The following is a 20,370-nucleotide window of genomic DNA, read 5'->3' as shown; positions in this document are numbered from 1 at the left end:
ACTACTGAGGCCGTTCGCCCTTCACCAAGAGGTTACTGTAAGCAAAGGCAGGTTACACACCACACAAGTAAGTCACTCACAAGGCTCGGCTTTTCATACACTTCGGGCGTACGTTGGAGCAAAGGTAAGAGGTTCTCACTACTGACACTGTTCGTTCCTCTTCAGGGCGTTGCTGTAAGCAAAGGTAGGTCACACAATACACAGGTAGGTTACTCACAAGACTTGGGCTTTCCATTCACTTCAGGGCATACGTTGGAGCAGAGGTAAGAGGTTCTCACTACTGACACTGTTCGTTCCTCTTCGGGGCGTTGCTGTAAGCAAAAGGTAGGTCACACACTACACAGGTAAGTTACTCACAAGACTTGGGCTTTTCTTTCACTTCAGGGCAAACGTTGGAGCAGAGGTAAGAGGTTCTCACTACTGACACTGTTCGTTCCTCTTCGGGGCGTTGCTGTAAGCAAAGGTAGGTCACACACTACACAGGTAAGTTACTCACAAGACTTGGGCTTTTCTTTCACTTCAGGGCAAACGTTGGAGCAGAGGTAAGAGGTTCTCACTACTGACCCTGTTCGTTCCTCTTCAGGGCGTTGCTGTAAGCAAAAGGTAGGTCATACAATACACAGGTAAGTTACTCACAAAACTTGGGCTTTTCTTTCACTTCAGGGCATACGTTGGAGCAGAGGTAAGAGGTTCTCACTACTGACACTGTTCGTTCCTCTTCGGGGCGTTGCTGTAAGCAAAGGTAGGTCACACACTACACAGGTAAGTTACTCACAAGACTTGGGCTTTTCTTTCACTTCAGGGCATACGTTGGAACAGAGGTAAGAGGTTCTCACTACTGACACTGTTCGTTCCTCTTCAGGGCGTTGCTGTAATGAAAGGTAGGTCACACAATACACAGGTAAGTTACTCACAAAACTTGGGCTTTTCATTCACGTTTCTCCGGGCAGCGGGCCTTCACAACAACGGCTGCACACCATATACCTTCACCCGTCCGCCAGAGCTTCGTAGGTGTCGTGGGGACCGATGGGTCGGGCGACGCGGGGCCGAACGCTTCCCTAGCTCCCCCTCCTTGTCGATGACAGGGGTCTTCAGCTGGGGCGAACTCTCGACGAGGCTCCGCGCACACAAAAGGTTTTCCTAACCAGACCAAATCACAGCCACGACCCTCAGCCCGTACAGTGTACTTTGGCCGTTACTCACTCCGATATACAGCTAGGCTACACCACTGTCTGCTTCCCGGGTTGGCGCGGGCCCTCGCCAACACACAGGGGATTTAGGTTTTAATTGCCTCCTCTCATGTGGCTCAGGCCTCAACGTGCCGTTAACTTCTCACAATCTGCACGGGGCCAGGGCGGCTTCTGTTACTACAAACACAGCACACACACAGCAAGCTTTAGTGAAAACACACACGATGAAAGTTCAACTCACCCACAGCACTCTACACACACTCCGCGTGAATTTAGGACTCAGCCGGCTGGGCCTAGGCTCCTCGTGAGGCTGGTTGGGCGTTGTTCTTGCCACAGAGAGAAAGGGTTGGCATGTAAATATGATCAGCAAAACCCCTGTATGTTTCCTGGTTACCTCTTTGGCTCACCTACGTTTCTTTTACCCGCAGGGCCAGAGCTACGAGTGATGGAGGGTTTCCCCAGCGGATCTCCCGGATCGTGTTCCACGATAATTACACGGCAGCCCACGTCTCTCTTCGTAGTGGGGCCGGTAACCTTCAACACACTCACAAAACACACCAGGTAACTCTTCTTCTGAACAGTATATAATCACACTTCAATTATTACTCACACTTCGTGGTCAGCATATCTCTGCATTAATGCATCCGATGACTCCGTATTCAGCCCTCTCAACAGTCAAATACCACAATATCCTCTTCGCCCAGTCGTCTCCAACCTCTTATCTTCCCTAAGGGATCGATATAAACCAACACAGCAGTTCTGCACAGCAGCAACGAAGCGCACCCAAAAGCACTCACAAAGCACACCATTTGATGCATTCAAAGGTCTTTTTATACTCAGCCTTCTCTCCTTGTCGACCTATCAGCAATCGCTGTGTTAATCGCCCTCACCTGTACGTAATCGGGCTTGATTTGTTAATCGGGGAAACCCCAGAAATTCCGGTGTTTGGAGTCAGTCGTCCGGGCGGAACCCGTCTTCCACACTTTTGGTTCCGCCCTCACAAATCGTCACCTGGTGACACATACTTTGGCTTGGTCCGCTATCAAAGACTGATTATATTCCTCTTCCTGCTCCTCACGAATCTTCCGCCATTCACTTAAGGATTCCTGACAATATTTTGAGAGAGCACATAAAAAAAAAACACATACCCTTATTAATAAAGACAATCTTAACTTGTGCCAAATAAATGTGGATAAGCCACAAAACCACACTCTTCTTCAGTTAAAGGAACATTCAAAAAGAATTTATACAAAAAGTAGCAAAATGAATATTAATATAGGCTCTTATTTCAAATAAGAAGTGTTTTGAAATGAATTTATTGCAGAAGAAAATGTTTGATGGAACAACAAGATCTTAGAGGTTACCATGTCAGTTGTATCATCTCTTAAATCGATGAACAGTTGGTCTGTACTTTCCTCAGTGGGTGGCTGGATAATGAATGAATCACTGCCTGATGCATGTTAATTTTGGTGTTCATTCTCTAATGTTGGTGGCAGGTGATTGGAACATGCAGCCCTTGGCCTTCAAAAAAATGAAATTAAAAGTTTTTCTATAAGAAACTGAATTCTAAAAGACAATGTTCTCCATACCTGCAGCTCTCAATGTGAACCTTAAGTTCATTAAAATTGAACTCTTTTTCACAGAATAGACATCTCTCCATTGGCCCAAGAATGGGAGATTTGCAGGCAACCTTGAAAATTTAAAGAGCAATCTCAGAAGTTTAGATAACTGTAAATGAAAATATTAAAAATAAACTTGCATGTGAAAAAGCCTATCGTATTGTCACCAGGTGACTATGGGAGGGCGGGAACCAAAAGTGGCGGAGAAAGGTTCCGCGAAGATGGTTTCCGCCCGGGCCCGATTGTTAACTGCACCAGTTTACTTCCTGGTCTCCCTGACGACGAAAATCATGAGGAAATGAGCAACAGGTGTGGCGACTCAGTGAAGCAACACATGATTGGAGGAGAGAGTAAAGACAAGCCATATAAAAAGGTCCAAGAAGCACAAAGGAGGAGAGCTGTTTTCGGGCGTGAGTTCCTTTATGCCTTGGGCAAACCGAACCACATGCCCCGTCCCTGGAGGAGCCAAAGGGCGCCGTTGATCTGTGAGTCACCTATGGTGGAAGGAAAGAGTGCGGCCGCCAGAAGAGGCGAAAAGGACGGGGCTGTGACGAAATTAAAGGGACACCACACCGGAGCGCTTGTGTGTACTTGTCTACGCTGTGTTGCTGCTTTGCAGACGGACCAGGCTGGTTGGATCGTGCTATTGGGGAAGAGAGAAGAAAAGGGACAGTCAGTTGACGAAGGAATATTGAGGAGTTTCATCAGAGAAGGAGTGAACACAGAGCCATCAAGAGTGTAGCGAATAACAGTTGTGGACAACTAAGCGTGAGTAACAGATGCGGTACTTATCTGAGCCATACTTGTACGAAGAGTTGTTTTGGTGTGTTCCTTTGTGTTTTTGAGGTCCCTGGCCCCACTGGAGAGGACAGCGTGGGTGAGCCGCGGGTTGACCGGAAGTACGGACGAAGGACCTGATGGGAAGCACCGTTCGCTAGTAGAACAGTGGCCCTGTGGGGAAACAGAAACACAGGTGAGCCAGGGGAGAGAAATCAACACGCCGGGCCTGTGAATACACACATCTTACTCTCATTGGCGGTCCAGTTACTGCCCAACCATCCTCTCGAGGTCGTCGTAGCCAGGTGGCAAGGGCGATTTAAAAACCACGTGAAGTTTATAAGAGTGCTGTGGGTGAGTTTCACTGATTGATGGTGTTTACGCTTTACTTGTTGTGTGTATGCTGTGCTTGTAGCGTTCAAACTGCCTAGCCTCAGACGAGTCGCGAGACGACGACATCCGTTGTGGCCTGGGTCCTAAGGAGAGCGAGAATATTTAGCCCTGTGCCCGGGGTGTGTCCACGAGAGCTTTGTTTATCCCTAGAGCAGACAGTGGTGAAGCCCAGTGAGTATTACCAAGAGTGTACTGTGCGGACTGTGGGTTGTAGCAGTGTATGTATTGACCTTTCCACCAGAAGCTCGTGGTGAGCGGAGCCCCGACGAAAGTTCGCCCCAACTCGTGACCCCGGTTGGTGAAGAAGGAGGGGGAGTTCGGGAAGCGTTCGGCTCCGTGTCATCAGCCCCACTAGTCCCTACGACGCCCGGACAGTTTGAGTGGATGGGCGAAGGAATACGGTGTACCAGCACTGTAGCGAAAGCCCACTGTTTGTAAGGGAAGCTCTGTGTACGAAGATCCCCAGTACTGTGAGTAACGTGACCTGTAAAGTAAACCTGTTCTGTGCTTATAGCAAATACCTACCTGTACAAGTGAAGCTCTGTGTGTGTACGAAGATCCCCAGTGCTGTGAGTAACGTGACCTGTAAAGTAAACCTGTTCTGTGCTTATAGCAAATACCTACCTGTACAAGTGAAGCTCTGTGTGTGTACGAAGATCCCCAGTGCTGTGAGTAACGTGACCTGTGAAGTAAACCTGTTCTGTGCTTATAGCAAATACCTACCTGTACAAGTGAAGCCCTGTGTGTGTACGAAGATCCCCAGTGCTGTGAGTAACGTGACCTGTGAAGTAAACCTGTTCTGTGCTTATAGCAAATACCTACCTGTACAAGTGACGCTCTGTGTGTGTACGAAGATCCCCAGTGCTGTGAGTAACGTGACCTGTGAAGTAAACCTGTTCTGTGCTTATAGCAAATACCTGCCTGTACAAGTGAAGCTCTGTGTGTGTACGAAGATCCCCAGTACTGTGAGTAACGTGACCTGTGAAGTAAACCTGTTCTGTGCTTATAGCAAATACCTACCTGTACGAGTGAAGCTCTGTGTGTGTACGAAGATCCCCAGTGCTGGGAGTAACGTGACCTGTGAAGTAAACCTGTTCTGTGCTTATAGCAAATACCTACCTGTACAAGTGAAGCCCTGTGTGTGTACGAAGATCCCCAGTGCTGTGAGTAACGTGACCTGTGAAGTAAACCTGTTCTGTGCTTATAGCAAATACCTACCTGTACAAGTGACGCTCTGTGTGTGTACGAAGATCCCCAGTGCTGTGAGTAACGTGACCTGTGAAGTAAACCTGTTCTGTGCTTATAGCAAATACCTACCTGTACAAGTGACGCTCTGTGTGTGTACGAAGATCCCCAGTACTGTGAGTAACGTGACCTGTGAAGTAAACCTGTTCTGTGCTTATAGCAAATACCTACCTGTACGAGCGAAGCTCTGTGTGTGTACGAAGATCCCCAGTGCTGTGAGTAACGTGACCTGTGAAGTAAACCTGTTCTGTGTTTATAGCAAATACCTACCTGTACAAGTGAAGCTCTGTGTGTGTACGAAGATCCCCAGTGCTGTGAGTAACGTGACCTGTAAAGTAAACCTGTTCTGTGCTTATAGCAAATACCTACCTGTGCAAGTGAAGCTCTGTGTGTGTACGAAGATCCCCAGTGCTGTGAGTAACGTGACCTGTAAAGTAAACCTGTTCTGTGCTTATAGCAAATATCTACCTGTACAAGTGAAGCTCTGTGTGTGTGTACGAAGATCCCCAGTGCTGTGAGTAACGTGACCTGTAAAGTAAACCTGTTCTGTGCTTATAGCCAATACCTACCTGTACAAGTGAAGCTCTGTGTGTGTACGAAGATCCCCAGTGCTGTGAATAACGTAACCTGTGGAGTAAACTTGACCTGTGTATAAACCCTTACTTACCTGTTCTGCCGAAGGTCCCGGGTGGACGAACAGCGTTTGACATCGAAGTACTTTACCTTGTCTGACTTTTGTTTGATTCTGCCTCCAGGAGAAGCGGAGCGCGCCACGGATTGTTGGGCCAGAGCCCCTACGGAGCCCCTGTCCCCAGTCTTTCCCTCAAGTGGCCCTGGAGGCGAAGAAGAGACACATTAGTTTTAAATTGCCCTTCCCCCTTTCCCCCCTTTCCTTTTAAATATTTAATAAAGTTTATTTTAATTATAGTATACTCGTCTGTCTGGTCATTGGGGTGGTCTTGGGAAACTCCTCGAGGTGGAAGAGTTGAGAGGGGTGTGACCCTTAGCATAGTTGGGTCCGCCCTCGGGGTGTGACAGTATTGCCTAAAATGTAATAAGCACAGAATTTAACAAATACCATAATTCCTCAAATAAAAGCCAGTATTCAAATAAATGCTGGGCCTCTGATAGTGGCCGGGACATGGTCAAAGCGGACAAATAAAGGCCGGTCTCAAATTAAGGGGAAAAATGAGTGCCGGGGGAAATTGAGTGTGAGGTACTCACACCATCCAAACCAAATCTGCCTTCGTTAAAACCTTTTAATGCGCGCAGCAGGGCTATGTGAATAAGCAATATCATAGGCATGTAAGGGGGCTTTGTGTCATCACGCACTATACGACTAAAAAAACAACAGAATAAAAACACAGACTTAACATTTTGATGGTTTCCAGTGTTTAGAGAGTGCTTTACTTCCATTTTTGCTCAAAACTATCGCATTCTAATGACGAAAGCGCGCCTGGGCTCAGATCGAAAAAAGTACACTGAGTGCGTCCATCTGGGGGGCAGTGGGGGGACAATCACGCTGAGGCATTTGGTTTGGATAATATGAGCGCGCCCTGAATACCGGTAATCTCCTAAATGCATCCAAGTTCATCATAATGCACAGCTGGCAATAGATGGCAGTAGATACCAGTCCTTCCAGAAAAATTTAGACTTTTTTTGTGATTGTTGCGGGCAAACATCCTTGATCTTGCAGCACGTTTTCTAAAAAAATGCGATGGAATATGCAGGATATTTATACAATTTTATGCAATGAAACTGCGGGAACTGTTTGCAGCTTTTCATTGATGTTTACGTCACGTAATCATGTCACTTCATAACGTTCCCATGGCACTTGTGTGAAGTAAATGCAAAATTTTTCAACTTTCTGCTAAGATATGTGATTTTTGCTACGAATATGCGGGGGTTATGAAATCATGCAAACCCCGCATAGTGTTTCCCACTTGATTTTTAGAGACTGTGACGGTGATGACCTCACGCTCTAATTAGCATATATGTGATGTCATCATGTGTTTGCGTTTGATCGAGTGTTGGCATCTGAAATGTTTCACTTCTACTCTTTGATCTGTCATATTATATTGAATTTTAAGACTAAATGCCATTTTTACATATGATGTGTTCTGTTGTCAGACATAAAACGAGTAGACTATAAAATAGTGACAAAACAAGACCCAATAACACCTCTTGTTTAATCCAACTGTTGCTAAAATTCTAAACGTGACACCACCTGACAAAATCACCATACTAGGGATGTTAACCGATGACTTAAATTAGGCTATTATAGACAGTGAACTAAACGCTACAACAGTTAGTCATCTCTTTCCAAGATCATTTTGTGTGAAGTGAACAAATACCTTTAATAAACCAATAAAAAACATTTGGCGCAAGGTCACAACGTCTGGGTTCGCACGCTCACAAGGTTTGTGAAAAGTAAATGCTACAGGCTATTTTTTGGTAAATTCCTTCATTAGAATAATAAATAAAATACAGCAATAAAATAATTAAAATGAAAGTCTCTCCTGATTGTGTTCCAAATTATTAACATTTACGTCTTTTAGGCTTACAGTAAATTGCAGATTTAGTTTTGTTTTTGTAAATTCTCAGACATTATTTTTACCACTTAATTAAGTTTTGCTTTGTAGAAAGCATTTCTTTAAAGTGAATTTCTTTTGTATAAATTGTATCTTAACTTTAAGAAATGGTTCATCAACCAATTGCATGTATTTAATACATAAAAAGCAAATATAGCAGAGAATATAATAACCGGTCCGTGCATGAAGGCGCTGGCACAGCGCGTTCACTTGCATTGCATTGTTAACTAGAACGCACCTCATCATAAATTAATAAAACTCAGTGTAGGCCTATATGTCTCATACATTAGCATTAAATATCTTTGCTGCATTTGATCTAGAACAGACAAGGGCTTTCTTGCACACAGCGAGTAGACCTGTCTTGCACCTGTCTTTTACGCATTCTGAAGGTGCTCGTTTTATCCATTGGTTTTATCGTGTTGCAGTCTATTAGGCAACATTGCACATAAGATGGGCTTACATTTGGAAATACATTACATCTACATTTCAGTGGTAACAGATAAGGTGATGATGATCATCCTCTTTCTTTATTATTGTTAGCACTACCTCAAACTAAAGCTCTTCGGAGCAGTCATATTCTTAAATGAGCCGCAGCAATTTTTAAATGTGCTTCTGTTGAACGCTAGACAAACGCCTTTATTTTCAACGCGATTACCTTGAACCTAACCCATTTCGAAACGAAGCAGCCATTTGTCCTCAGATTCGGCGCCGCGTTTGCGTGACTCATGTTCCGCGCTGTATACGGGATTTTAAAAAAAAGTGACGTGAGTGGAAGGGCAGTTATTTCATATAGCGTAGCATATTTTAAACTGAAAGGCCTATCGGTTAACCGGTTTCAACCGGCTAATGAGGCTCAGTGGTCGGCCAAGAAAATTTTTAGTTCTTGCCATCCCTACACCATACATTTACATTGAAGCCTTACTGCTGTTGCTCTTCTCATCAATGTCTTGTTGTGGGCCCTTTAATATTTTAAAGGTAGGGTTACACATTTTGAAAAATGCTAACGGTAGCCGCCTAGCAATGAAATCCCGATCCCACCCTCAAGTCAAATCGCCATCCAAAGTCACGCCTCTTTCCAAACACATGAACACGCACAGATCAGACGGTCACGTCTCATGTCTCATTCACCAGTGAAAAAACTTTGCAGTACAAAGTGAATAACACTTCCAAAATAACCAACATAAACAACTGGTTTACATCAGAATTAGTTTAAGCACACGTTCGATTGTGTAGACGTAGTAACTATATCGTTATGCTAATCCGGAAAACGAACACAAATTTCATAAGCAACACAATGTTTCATCAAAGTAGAATATCTGAATCGATCTCAATACAAACATATCGCGTACCTACCTTACCAAAATAAACAGTGCAACGACCCTTTCAGACCCTTTGCCTCCTGTAGCTGTTTGCATCTCGCGGTAAAGCAGTAAAGTTACCGATGTTAATTTCGGTTTTTGCTCTTGCTGATCCGGGCAGTTTTTGCTGTTGTTGTTATAAAAGATGCATTTAGTTTTGTTGCTCCTGTGTAGGTTGTCAATTCAGCAGAAAAGTTTGCTGTTCTCGCTGTTTACAGCCAGAGCGCACGTGAACGCGCCGATGACGTATGATATCTGCGTGGACTCGCTGCGCGGTGGGAATTCAAATTACGCTTACGTATGAGGGACATAAAAGGAAACGTCCGTTTTTTGGTCCTACTCCTTTCACAGATGACATAAATTTTTACAAATACATTTAAACAACTTAACACAGTGATTGCTATCAGAATGTGAGGAGACTTTTAACCAGCTGTAAGAATCTAAAAGATGTACCTTTCCCACACCCACTAGTTAACTTGTAAGCAAACCAAATATATATCTATATACCCTGTTTAATTCACATTATATGTTCACATGGTTTTGATAATCCTTTTCAGGGTGGCATTTTCTCTAATCATATATTTTGATGACAAGCTCATCCTGTCTTTAAGGTTAATATATACAATGCATATTATAGAAATGCTATGTGTCTGGGTTTTTCCATTGTATACACACTGTTTGTTTTCTGGCCTGTTCAGTTAAAGTTTTCCCCAGTGATTAATGATCTTACATTTGCTATGTTTGGAAAATATCCTTTGGTTAATTGTGGTCGGGGCAAGGATGATATTTTGGGAATATGTGTCAGACCCTACTTCCCTGTTGTTAGTATCACTTCCCCTTATGTAGGTTGAACACAAAGCTGTCTTAATTAATCATACGATTATTGGCTAGACGGATTCGTCAATGTTTTGATCACAAGATTGTGCCAGACAACCCAGGTGACTAATGTTTCCTTTTTGCATCCTATATAATGTGAAGGATGTCTAATAAAATTTTGTCTATGATTGAAACTGCATCTCGGTGTCAGTGTCTTTCATGGTCCTCTGATATCAGATTTCTCTGCTGCTCACCTCAGATCCTCACCTAACAACCTAGGTACCGAACTTGAAAGAAAATCTCATACTCCTAGACCTGCTTAGAATTAGATTCTAACAGTTGGGCGCTCGTCCGGCGAAAGAGGGGAACATCCTCGAACCAGAGACCGAATTTCGAACACCGCAGATCGGGGAGGACTCTACAAAAAGGGGGTAAGTGTTGTGATATTTCTAATAAATTTGAAATACAGCGCTTACCCCTGAGTCCTAGGAGGACCTGTATCTTGTTGACTCGAGTCAAGACTGGTTAATCTACTCGGCCCAGTTGGGGCAGGTAGTGAAGTCGTTTTCGTGAAAAGGGGGAATTTGGTGATTCAAATCCTCATGGGGCTGGAAGTTGATTCTACCAGCCCACGAAACGAACCAAATATACATGTTTGAGCTCATTGTATATTTGAGATCGTGGTGTTGATAAAAGATTATTTAATTAAATATTGATCGAGCGCGGCCCAATATTTTTTAATAAGCTGATTTGAAATAAAACTAACATTGAAAAAGCTATCATCTGTATAAGCTATCTGATTGAAAAAATTGTGAACAAACAAACTTTGAACAAAACAATTTGATAAATGAATGATTATTGATAAAAATGCTGAATAATTAAACATCAAACGATCATTGTCTATTTGAATAAAAATATTGAATAAAAACTGAATTAATATTTTACTGAATATATTGAAATTGATTGTTTGCATATTTGACATAGTTTACAAAAGTAATGTCCAAATTCTATTCCTAATACGGTACGGACAATGGTTGAGGCTGAGTGGAGGAGCACAGAAAACCCGGGTGTCTGTCTATTGCTTATTTGTGCTTATTGCTGTTTGTCTATTATTGTTGCTGCTATTATTTGTTTACATTGTGTTGAAGATGGAGGATTCTTCCACGGCCAGGCAGAAGCCTGATGATTTTATGTATACAAATAATAGAGGTTTTTATGTTGAACTGTACGTCAGTAAGTTAGCGGTTAGTAATTTAATAACTTTACATCAAAAAAAACCCAACACAAGATGCGCCGCCATATTTTATGTCGAATAGTAGGCTACCAGCCTAAGTTTACCGTTGCCACAAATCACAGTAAAATACGTGAACGCTTTACAAATCTCACAAGAGGTATGCGCACGTCACAGGGGCAGATTTGTGCTATTTTGTTGAAAACATTGGAGAGTGATGTATTAAAATCAAAAATCAAAATAAAATAAAAACATAATTGATACGTGCCGTCGTCTGATATGAGAAAACCATGTGACTGGAAGAGGACTGCAGCCTCTCGTTATCCAGGCACATGGGAAGATCATGAATATCAGGATATGCTTTTGATCAGATGCGCGTTTTTCTAAATAAACGGTTTGGCATTTGCCAGTATTTATCGTTTGCATTAAACAGAAAGATAAAACCAAATGAAACTGCCTCTAAATTTTGCACACGTTGGAAAGCAATATGAGTTTATTCTAGACAACCGATTGACAAAGTCTGAGTGCGCTGTTAAAAAATATGAATCCTAGGCAAGAGTAAATCATAAGGTTACAACCACTAATCTGTTGGATATAAATGTGAGCAGACGGATTTGTGAGTCTGATGCATCCGGTGACTTTTTCTGTTTAAACTGAACATGCTATGTTTTAAGGGCAAGTCTCATCAAACGGGAAACAGCTTGCTCAAGCACCGGAAAGGAAACTGAGATTTGATATACTGTGTTAAGTATGCGGACAAAGGGGCCACATGCGATGTGACTGTCGTTCCAAGGGGGGCGCAATTTTAATCCAAGGGCGCCATCACATAGACAGTCAATGCAACAGCCACAGCAAGTGCATCAGAAACTATCTGACAGTAATTACCAGACAAACTGGCATAACAAAACACAATGAAGAAGTCCACATTTATTTGATATTTGATAATGATAATGAAAGTTAACTTAACTTAAATTTAATGGTAAAATGCATATATTTCTCTTGGATAGCCTACTGAAGTATTATTAATGTCTTCATCTGAATATGAGGGACCAACTACTAATAAATTTGCTCTTTGGGTAGTCCAGAAACTGAAATGTTCCGTCCCATTACACCACCTCTGGAGGTAAGAGCTCCAGGTGTCAAGACATTTTTTCACAAATTTCACATCATACCAGATGGTTGTCTTAATTTGCTCGGGCGAGACATAATGCATAACTTAAATATGGAACATCAAAAAAATCATGACTCTCATGTTGTTTTCTCTTTTATGTCATGTTTACAGACATACATTGATCCTCTTCCTATGGGGGGAGGAAGTGAGAAGGCCGACCAAGACCCAGTGACCGCCCGCATACCAAAGAATGTAGACACTTTGATTAACTCATGCCTATGGTCTCAGTCAAACAATGATACAGGTTTCATTGATATGAAACCATACAAAGTTAAACTTAAAACCTGTGTACATTACACAATATCCTTTGCCAAAAGAAAAGGAAGATGGCATTAAACCTATTATTCACAATTTTGTTTACCAAGGTGTCTTCATATCTACACGTCAAACAACACACCGATTAACCCGGTGGTGAATGCTGATGGAAAGACATGATGTCTTACACAAGAATTTAATCCATAAACTGATAATTCCTCTGTCTCCAATTGTTCCAGATGTGCCGACTGTCATAAATTTTATACCATGCACACATAAGTATTTCTGTCATTTATTTGTGTGCTGCTTTTGTCTCTCTGTTCCAGTGCATCCAGACGCACAGCCACTGCTAGCCTTATAGGATAGGGGGCACAAATACTAAGAAGGGTATGCTGAATCACCATCCGTCCTCTCCGCTGCGGTGAAAAAGACATTGAAAAAAAAAAAAAGATCGACTTGCTGTCTTCGGTTTGCATTCTGCAGTATGCCAATGACATCATGGTCTCTGCTCTAACTGAAAAGAACTGTGAGAAAGCCTCCATTATTGTCTGCAATATTCTGGGGAATGCTGGTTTCAAAGCATCAAAAGAAAAGCTCCAGTGGGTCAAGCTAAAGTTTTCGTACCTGGGTCACGTCATAATGCCAGGTCTTCGAAAAAAACCCTCCACAGATCAGATTGAACTGATCCGCAAGATGAAATTCCCATGAACTGTATAACAGCTCCAGAGATTTCTGGGGTTCATAAACTTTTGTCGCTCATGGAAACCTGACTGTGCTGCCCATGACAGACATTTGCAGAGTATGATTGATCACAAGGATTGGCCTGCATCACTGATATGCTGGACTAATAAAGCAGAGACTCATTTCATGGCACTGAAACACGCCATTACTACGGCCCCAGCTCTGGGCCATCCGAACTATGCAAAGACTTTTCACCTGCATGCGCGAGAGGCGAAGGGTGTGGCTCTGGGTATCCTTTGGCAACAACAAGGTTGCACTTATAGGCCAGTGGCATATCTGTTTAGAAAACTAGATAATGTAGTTACAGGTATGCCTGAAATGTCTTTATGCAGTGGCTGCTGCGTTCTGTCTGTACAGGTGGCTGAGAGAACGAGGCTGTCACAGTCAATGACTCTACACATTATATCAAGTAGGTACATTTTTACACAACACAGAACGGCACAGAGGTGATCTGGGTATGAGACACTGTTGGCAATCAAAAAATGTAACGATCCAGCCCACTTTTAACATTAATTCCACTTTTGCTGGGAGTTTTGGGACTGGTAGACATGACTGAGCACGATCTAAAACATAACTGCATTTTGAATTGACCACTTCCTGTTCCTCTAGGGCCGATTAAATGGACTCGCCCCTAGATGGGGGGGTCAGATCTATATGGATGGCTCATAGGCAAAGCCATCGGACAGTGTCTATCTGTGTGGTTATGCTGTGGTGTCGGATACTGGTGAGGTTATTGAAGCCTTTGCTCTAAATGACAACTCAGCACAAGCTGCAGAATTGATAACTCTAAAAATGTTTACTCTAAATTTTGTAAAAACATGGGAAGCCTGAGATTTTAAGACAACAGATGGTAAGTCCTTTTTCATTTAAAAATTCATAATAATTCACTTAAATTTGATAGGACGGTTCACAAAAGCAGTACAGCTACCGTCTGAAGTGGCAATAGTGAAAGTAAAAAGTCATGGATCAGGAAATGATCTGTGGGAAACAAGAAGAGAAGAGGAAGCTGCCAAAGCAGCAGCTCAAGCTCAAATTGAATGACTATTTGAGTATGATGTCAAAACAGACCTTGCTATGGCTGTGCAAGTGACTAACATATATGATATTGACATAAAAAATTTAACAGAGTCAACCGACGCAGAGTGACCTCGAACACTGAAGCAAGCGTGTACCAGATGAGAAGGGAGTCATGAGAGACGAGAGAGAGAGTAGCACTTCCAAAACCGGGACTGGTAATTTTAATAAGATATTACCATGATCTATCACATACCAGTAGTAAAAAGTTGACTCATGCAATAAATCTATTTTATTATATTGCAGATGTAAAGAAAACCAACAAATTTGATTTTCAACTCATGTCTAACCTGTGCAAAAGTGAACCCGCCTAGAAAAACAAAAAAGATGTGTTGCCACACCCAGAGGCACCTTTTTAACATAATCAGATTGATTTCACACATGACGCTGATTGGAAATCTAAAATATTTTTTATCATAAAGAGGATCCGCAAACTGTAGTTAAATTTTTGACAAAAGGCAATTATTCTTCCTTTTGGCATACCGAAAACAATTGAATCCAACAAAGGGACACCTTTTGTGTCCAGAGTAACGTAGCTCTTAGCTAAAGCGTTGTCTATTGATTGGCATCTTAATATCCCGTATCACCTACAATTAGCAGCTGTCATAAAGAGAACGGATGCGAAAAACTAAACAGACGATAACCAAATCTGTGTTAGAAATGGGAAAGAAATGGGTAGATTTGATACCTCCTTTATTATCCAAAATAAGAATGACCCCATCTTCAACCAAATAATTGTCTCCATTTGAAATACTAATGGGCAGGCCTTTCCTCACCCCTTGGGTGAAAGGCCGTGCTGGCATTTCTTCCCCAGGTGACCTGGAGCTGATACAGGAAGACTACGTGGTGTCCATAATTGAGAAATTGAACTCTATCTGTGCTAATGTTTCTTTATCTCCCCCCTCAGAAAACCCTACTCATTCTTTTGCTCCCGGACAGAGTGTTCTAATTAAGAGTCTGAAAACGACAAGGGTTGGAGAGCCAAACTACTACGGCCCAGCCAAGGTGATTGCTATCACCAGGACCGGGGTTCTGACTGATCATCAGCCGCAGTGGATTCACGCCTCGAGGCTGAAACACCACTCTGCCATGGATCAGGACACCGGAGACAAACCCAAACAACGACTGCTATTCACGGAGATCAACGGAGAACAACGAGAGAGAGATCTTGCTGGAAGCTCAACTGCCAGAAGGATTCGAACCGTGTACAGTGACCGAAGCTTTCATCATCTTCAGCGAGCACATTGTGAAAGCATAGCAAAGAGTATTGGAAGACAACGAAACCATCACACAACCAACCCTGCAAAAGCGATTCGTAGATCATATGCTGTGGTATATGTTTATTTTGAATGATGATGATCTGAAAGTTTAAAGAAAAATAAATAGATAAATGGTTTCTTGGAAAAAAAAGGGTTATGTAGGAAATTGCTATTTGTAACAATTTGATTAATACAAATTAGGAAGAGTATTTTCTTAAAGTATATGAAACCATTGCTTTCCAGATGTGTACCATAACCCTGTTATATGCCGTGAGAAATTGAGGGTAACATTAACTGTGCATGCCATAAATATTCTATCTGGAGTAAATGGATTAGTGATAACTCGACCATAGAAGGTGAACCCAAATGACCTGTGATGCAAATTGTGATTTTCAAACATGAAGCGAATGCATTTCTATTCTGATAGGTGTGTGGGATCAGATGTGATCCACTATCGTGTATCAAAGGGGCCATTGTAAGAATCTAAAAGATGTACCTTTCCCACACCCACTAGTTAACTTGTAAGCAAACCAAATATATATCTATATACCCTGTTTAATTCACATTATATGTTCACATGGTTTTGATAATCCTTTTCAGGGTGGCATTTTCTCTAATCATATATTTTGATGACAAGCTCATCCTGTCTTTAAGGTTAATATATACAATGCATATTATAGAAATGCTATGTGTCTGGGTTTTTCCATTGTATACACACTGTTTGTTTTCTGGCCTGTTCAGTTAAAGTTTTCCCCAGTGATTAATGATCTTACATTTGCTATGTTTGGAAAATATCCTTTGGTTAATTGTGGTCGGGGCAAGGATGATATTTTGGGAATATGTGTCAGACCCTACTTCCCTGTTGTTAGTATCACTTCCCCTTATGTAGGTTGAACACAAAGCTGTCTTAATTAATCATACGATTATTGGCTAGACGGATTCGTCAATGTTTTGATCACAAGATTGTGCCAGACAACCCAGGTGACTAATGTTTCCTTTTTGCATCCTATATAATGTGAAGGATGTCTAATAAAATTTTGTCTATGATTGAAACTGCATCTCGGTGTCAGTGTCTTTCATGGTCCTCTGATATCAGATTTCTCTGCTGCTCACCTCAGATCCTCACCTAACAACCTAGGTACCGAACTTGAAAGAAAATCTCATACTCCTAGACCTGCTTAGAATTAGATTCTAACACCAGCATAACTAAAAATGTTTCAGGATCAAATCTGTTACCCTACCTTTAAGTGTGAGTTTAATTGTATATTGCGTATAGCACAGACAATTCAGTGCAAATTCAGAAATATGAGAGAATACACTGTAACTGTTACACAGAGTTACTACAAAACACATGCGCGAGCATACAGCATATAGACCGTTTCATCAGGCGCACGGGGCCCTGAAGCGATATACGTTTGGATTCGAACTTTACTTCCGGTTTCATTTTTTCAATGGTCTGACTAGTTGCTAAACGCTCTTGAACAAATGCCTCGTCGAAAATAACAAATGTTTTGGTTTCCTAGGTAATCTATGTGTTGTTTTATTTGCTTGTTATATAAATAAACTACGTTTAAAGAACTTTGTTGTTATTTATTCTTAGCGGAGTTTACCGGAAGTTACATGCGGACCATGGGAGCCGCTTGCTTATGTTGTTACTGCTGAAACCGTCTATAGAGGGAGAGAACGGGTATGTGTGGGAAACACTAATGCTAACCTTTCGTCAAGTCATGATAAACTCGATCAGCTGTCTTCTCTGTCAGTAACATCTGTGACTGTTGACGTTAACGCGAAAACAAAAACGGACATTGAAAACACCGCCCCCTTTTCACTTATGTAGAGAGAGGCGAGCGCAGCACGCAACATGAGAGAGAGAAAGTGAGGCGCTGAGCGCTTGCAACAATGAATTAAGCAGTTTTTTAAACAGTAAAATATAAATGTAAATGGAATCATGAAAAATCTATTTGTGGCAGCCAGTGTTGTTTCTATGGGGGTGTGCCACGAGTAAATAAATGTATGGGAAAAACTGCCCCATATTTTGCACACAGAAATCTGCAATTTATGCTGTGAAAGTGCAGCGTATTTGAAAAAAATGCATCCCCCACATAAATATGCGGACTTTGGCTGATAATGCGTTAAATCATGTGATCGCATAAATGTGTTTTCTGTAAATAAAGGCCCCGGTCTTTGAGGAATTACGGTAAGTAATTTACTGTATAAAATAAATAAATCTTACAGAACTGGACAGGTCTATGTCTTTTTGCATGGGGTGTATGTAGATGACAGCATGTCCTGTATTTTCTTTTAGAGTCTTAATTGTGTATCCTGTGTTTGGGCAAGGCAAAAACACCAGCTTCCTAGATCGGGTCATTCCTGATGGTTTTAAAATCTCAAATCCCCCACAGTTACCAAGTTTTGGATATGTTGTTAGTATGTAGTTTCTAAAATATTCGGCCCTTTTTTTCGTCACCTGTAAAAATTTGACCAATTCCTAAACATTTTACATAATTTTTATTACATTTGTTTATAAACAACCATACCCACCGAAAAATTTGACTTTTTTCTCTCCAAGTCCTGCAGCGTCCAGTTCCTCCTTTTCAAACTTTGTTGGTGTTAGATATTGTGTCATGCTACTAAGGCAGCAGAACACTCTTGTAAAGCTACTGCGAGGTCTTGCAGGACGACTACAATGACTTGAAGATCTCCTGCTGGCTTCTGCTCCATAGTTTGTGAAAAGTCTATTAACTTCAACTGTAAATTTGAAAACAATGTCAGCGTAAACTTGGCCCAAAACAATGGCATTTTGATTCTGATTGGTTGAGTTGAGTTCTAAGTAAGGGATAATGTAGAGGCAGCTTCGTCGGGTCCTGATCACACTGTCGGGGCTTATTTCCCGATAACTACCGGCTGCCTCTACATTATCCCGCTTATTACACGGCTACTTGTCACATAAGAAAAAAAAAGGACATTAATATGAATTTGAAACATTTTAATGGCATATTTGTTTTAAATTAACATTTTTATCCTTCCGCGAAACTTTGCACAGATGCATAAAATGATCGTAATACCTTACTAAGATCCTCTGCTTCATACATGTCTGTCTCCATTTTTTCTCTTTTAGCCTGTCTTTGAGAAGTTTTAATGCCCATTCTGTATTTTTTTGTGTTTTGGCTTCGTAGCTGTCATGCTCTATTTTGACAAGTTCAGTCTCAGTAAGCTGTCTGTGTCTTGTCGTGGTTGTCCAGTGTTTGTCACAAGATGGCGCCAAACAGTAATCTTCATTGATCTTTATTGGCGCGGAGCGATTTTACTCGTACAAGGAGTACCAGCTAGGGGTGGGCGATATGACCAAAATCTTCTATCACGATAGGATTAATTTTATATCATGATAACGATATGTATCACGGTAGAGTTTTTTATGTTTTAATAAGGTTTAAATCTTTAATACCATAGAAATGTTCATAATTCTCACAAAAAACATATACAAGCATAGAAAGAAGATAAAAACAAACAAAACTCAAGCTCTCTGAAGATACACAGTCAATAAGAATGATAATAAATAATTATGCATGTATGTATAGGCCTATATATATTTTTATTTAAGGTAGAAAAGTGATTTAATCAGGAGCAGTGAGAGATTTTTTTCTCAATGCTGTTTGATTAACACGAGTGACAGACAGGAGCAAAATTAGGTAACTTCCCCTTTAAGACCAAAGTCCGGATCCAATACACTGTTACACATGCGCTTTCTCTTTTAGCTGTTTACTTTCTCTTAAGACCTTACTGGTCGTGTTTATGATGATGCTTGCAAAGACGGGAATTTTGACGCATATGTGTATTTAAGGCCAATAAAGCGGGAAAAATGCTCACGAGCTTAATAAGCAGAGGTCGCGCGACTTGCGCGCTCCTCACAGACAGAAAGAGCAGCGGTTGCGCGACTTGTCCGCTCCTGACACACAGAAAGAACGCACGCATACAGATCTGTTGTCTGTGTTTCAATGGCTTAAAATAACTTGTTTTAAAACTGCAGTGCTTAAATACGTGTACAAACGTTACGTTTTCGCGACCACACGCACAGGAGCGTGACGTGGGCACGTAACCTCGATAGAAACGATAGTCCAAAATCTCTACAGGTTGACAAATTTCTACCGGTTAATTTTGTCTACCGGTTTATCGCCCACCCCTAGTACCAGCTATGCGTTATTACTTTGGAGCGGTTATTATTTGAAAAGAACGAACCTGCAAATGTCTCAACTGACCAATCAGAATCAAGCATTCCAGAGAGCCGTGTAATAAGCCATAATAAAATTTTCCGATTTGTAAAGGCTGACCGCATTACATAACCTAAATGAGAGTTTATTTACTTTAACCTTGCTACACATATGGAATATCCGTTTTATAAAAGTAATAAGCAACGTGACCAGTGGCCTACTGCTTCTTGGGGGTTATTGCCTTAATAAAAAGGCTTTGTTTAAAGTGCATCTACTACCCCTTAGCGTTCTAATGTAACGGAGGAGGAACACAGCATTATTTGAAAGAAAACTTTACAATACAACAACTCAAAAAAGAAAAAGCTAAACATGTCATATCTTTGGAAAGCTGAGATTCTTGTGATTTGAATTATGTAAACTCTTAAGATACAATCAACAAAGC

General features: G+C 41.5%; 1 long non-coding RNA gene across 1 annotated transcript; it reads left to right on the top strand.

Moving 5' to 3' along the window:
• The first annotated feature begins 9,606 nt into the window (after nucleotides 1–9,606).
• On the top strand, nucleotides 9,607–16,778 carry LOC135757499 (uncharacterized). The gene is made up of 2 exons (XR_010536279.1): nucleotides 9,607–10,420; nucleotides 15,369–16,778. It is a non-coding gene; the product is annotated as an uncharacterized lncRNA (long non-coding RNA).
• The last annotated feature ends 3,592 nt before the right edge of the window (nucleotides 16,779–20,370 follow it).

This window comes from Paramisgurnus dabryanus, chromosome 16 (genome assembly GCF_030506205.2).
Source record: "Paramisgurnus dabryanus chromosome 16, PD_genome_1.1, whole genome shotgun sequence".
Lineage (NCBI taxonomy): Eukaryota > Metazoa > Chordata > Actinopteri > Cypriniformes > Cobitidae > Paramisgurnus > Paramisgurnus dabryanus.
Note: the sequence above shows the minus strand (reverse complement) of the source record. Positions and strands in the feature narration are given on the sequence as shown.